At 52.7% G+C, this 3,447-nt stretch overlaps 1 long non-coding RNA gene across 1 annotated transcript; it reads right to left on the bottom strand.

Moving 5' to 3' along the window:
• Positions 1-1,470: 1,470 nt before the first annotated feature.
• LOC145660136 (uncharacterized) lies at positions 1,471-3,179 on the bottom strand. Its single transcript, XR_014126307.1, has 3 exons — positions 2,740-3,179; positions 2,055-2,312; positions 1,471-1,700 (listed from the first exon to the last, which is right to left on the bottom strand). It is a non-coding gene; the product is annotated as an uncharacterized LOC145660136 (long non-coding RNA).
• Between the last annotated feature and the right edge of the window lie 268 nt (positions 3,180-3,447).

The following is a 3,447-nucleotide window of genomic DNA, read 5'->3' as shown; positions in this document are numbered from 1 at the left end:
TGCTCCGACAACAACCAGCCATTGGCTCTCGGTCCCAGCCTGCTGCTGCATTAGACCTCCCCCTTCTAGAATGATCCAATCACACCTCAGCCTTCGGACCGGCTGGCGCTGGTCAACCTAGCTGTCCGTGCATTTTGCGGGTATGCCGTTTCCAGTAGAATTGTGTGCGTACTCGCGTACGAACGAGGATGCGTGCTCTCACGCTTGTGAGAATCCCTTGCAAAAAGATCTCGGTCTGGGTCCGTGCTCCGGCTGTACCCGCCGGGAACGTGAAAAACAAGGAAGAGCCAGTGAGACAAGCGTGAGACCAGGATGAAACAACCAGGGCCAGACCTCTTCCCGTGGGCCACGAAGGTCCAGGCCATTTTACACATCCACCCTGGATTATGGAAATGACAGCAGGCATGTGTGTGTGTGTGTGTGTGTGTGTGAAGAAGAGAGACAGAGACAAAGAGAGAGAGAGAGAGAGAGAGAGCGCCTCATCAGAGCGACAGCTTCAAGAGCCAATCACTGGGCCCACGCCACACAGAGGGACCCGCCCCTCGCGCTCGGGGCACTCCCATGCAAGCGCCCTTCTTTCCACCACAGCCACCCGAGCCGCGAAACGCTCCATGAGAAATCGCAATGGGTTGGGAATGGGAGCTCACTTACTTTCCGTATTCCTCGTTGTCCCGGTCGCAGCGGCCGTCCTTGTGCTTCTCCCAGTCCTTTCCATGCCTGCAGGTGGTCAGCAGGATCACATCGTCCCCATTGTGGACGTAGTGCAGAGCGTTCCGGGTCTCTGAGCCGATGCCGGTGAGGTAGCGCTTCCCCTTGAACACCAGCAGGTACCTCTGGGCGGGCGGCACATCGTTGGCCGTCAGCCGGCCCCTCCCGCCGCCCTTCAGGGGGTGCTCCCTGGGGAACAGCGGGATGGAGACGTCGAAGCCGGGTCAGAAGTTCCCTGCGTCGGCGCTGGCCTTGGCCAGCATGGCGTGTCCGGCGTCGAAGCCCAGATCCTTGCCGTAGTCAGGCCAGGTGCCTGAGTAGAGGTTGAAAACCAGGTGGTTGCGCCCCTCGTTCCAGAGCGGCAGCGCCCGGATGCGGCCGCCTGCATCGGGGACGTACTGCGGCGACAGCCGGTCCCGGTCCAACGTGTCTACGCCGAGCACAAAGAGGCCGGCCTCGGCCGGGTCACATGTGCGGTACGGCGACTCCTCAATGGCGGCCAGCACCTTGCGGTAGCCCTCCGACGCGGCCTCGCCCCTCGCCGGCAGGTGCACGTAGACGCAGAAGGCGTGGCGGCAGCGGGAGAAGTCGAAGCAGGTCTCCATACGGCAGCGCCGGCTCTTGTACATGGTCCGGTGGACGTCGCGGCGCTCGTGGGGGGAGGTGTGTTGGTGCAAGAGGAGGGGACCATCCTCCTCATGCTCCGCCCCCTCCAGGTAGGACCGCAGCGGCGGGGGGGCCGGCAGCACCGGGGGGGCCGGCAGCACCGGGCCCTGGGGGAGGCGGGTGTGGAGCTCGGCCACGCGCAGGGTCCAGGCGTAGGCTAGAAGCAACGCGCACGCCCCCGCCGACACCAGCAGGTAACGTTTCTTGGCCTGCAAGTGGACAGCTGGCGAGACGGCGTGACACGGGGACGGCAGGCAGGGGTGACGCTCAGCCTGTAACAAGGACTCCCATACCAGCGCTATAGCATAGTGTCAGAGCACAGGCCACTGTGGATGGGGACACACACACACACAAACACACTTTTTGCTTAAACAAAAGAGAGTTGTTAACCAAACTGGTGGTATTTATAGGTTTTCTGGTACAAGTACATCGATTTAGTTATAGGGATGTTAGATATTCATGACATGGTAAAAATGTGTGTGTGTCTGTGTGTGTGTGTGTGTGTGTGTGTGTGTGTGCGTGCGCGCGTGCGCCGTTAGTAAAGAGCCACGGCACCGTTTCCACAGCAAGAACAGTTTATCACCCTCTTGAATAACGCGCATGTTTTTGAAAAAACATCCGAGCGAGGTGAAAATAAGTGCACGTGCGCGGAAACCGGTCCGCCGGCAGGTGCCGCTTACCTCGCCTGGGCACGTGTTCACGCGCGGGCAACTTTTCTCGGAGCCCTGGTCCTCAATGCACGTCACCGTCGACCAAGCGGGTCCATTGATAATTAACGCAATGCTGAGGCATTTTTGGTTTGTAAAAAAAAGAGGTAATTTCTCTCTCTGTGTGTGTTTTGTATAGTGTGTATTAGTCTTGTGTCCGATCACCCGCATGATGCTGCCCAGTCCTCCTGCGCTGCCCAGTGTTCGGTCCCCATCCTCAGTAAAGTGATCCTGCAGTAAAAAGTAGTGCTACACAGTGATCCCCCTCAGTACTGTTTGGTCACATCATTTCACTCCTACACTTAGTGATCAAAGGACCAAACTGAATGTGTAGCTTAGCAAATATTAGACAGATCAGACAGGAAGAGCTCTAGACTACATGCTGATCAAAATAAACATTGATCATTTAATCAGGTAAACATGAGGATGGTCTGATAACATTCATATTATTCATAAAGTACAGGTGGAATGCAGCAGTCTATGATCATGTTGTAGTTTTCATACTATTAAGAAAAAACTACTTAAGAGAAGCTGTGAAATCCACAAACTGACACAGAACCACTAAAGGAGTCACCAAAGTAAAGACCACTTTGGATGTAGATAGTACAATGTCATCACAACCCAACAGTCATCACAGGAAGTAGAAACATTTTCTCACCTTTTCTGTTACTTTGTTCTTTTTGTTGTTAAAGCTGTCAAAAGCTGTTTAACAACTGTTTGATGATGGTGGATATCTGTAAAGTAACTAATTGAGGCTGTAGGCTAGTGTGCACTGCGCTGTAACAACAACAACAACAAAATAAAATAAAAACTGTAAAAAGACAAAACCCCCAGCATGGACTGTCTAAGCTTCCTGGCCAATTGATGAACAAATGAGGAATAAATAACACAAACAGAAATAAACAAGTGAGCACATTTCACACGTAGCACCGAGTGCAACCAGATTAGCAATACATATGTCAGGAGGAAGAGGTGCATACTGGGAATTCTCACATCTGTAAACTGGTAGCTATGACTATGGTGGCATCAGAATAACTTGGGACTAAATAAGAAAAGTCTTTAAACTGGAGTCACTGGAGTGAATTTATGCTGCCAGAGTCAGTCGGTGATTGACTGATTAAACCATGAACTTCAGAGCTGGATCACTGTCACTGATGAGGATTTGGAGACTGTTTGACAATCTTCGTGGGTGTGTGAAAGAAGTAAACATTTTGCTCACACACCACTCTCCGCTCCTTTAGTTTAGAACAAAAGCTGCTAACATTGCTAACAAACACTGGAAGCCAACAGCAACGACAGCTAATAGGATTTGTAAATAAGTCAGATATCGAGCTACATGTCCTCAAACCTCATCCAGGTCGCTTCC

This window comes from Electrophorus electricus, chromosome 2 (genome assembly GCF_041902795.1).
Source record: "Electrophorus electricus isolate QZ-2024a chromosome 2, ASM4190279v1, whole genome shotgun sequence".
In the NCBI taxonomy this organism is placed as follows: Eukaryota; Metazoa; Chordata; class Actinopteri; order Gymnotiformes; family Gymnotidae; genus Electrophorus; species Electrophorus electricus.
Note: the sequence above shows the minus strand (reverse complement) of the source record. Positions and strands in the feature narration are given on the sequence as shown.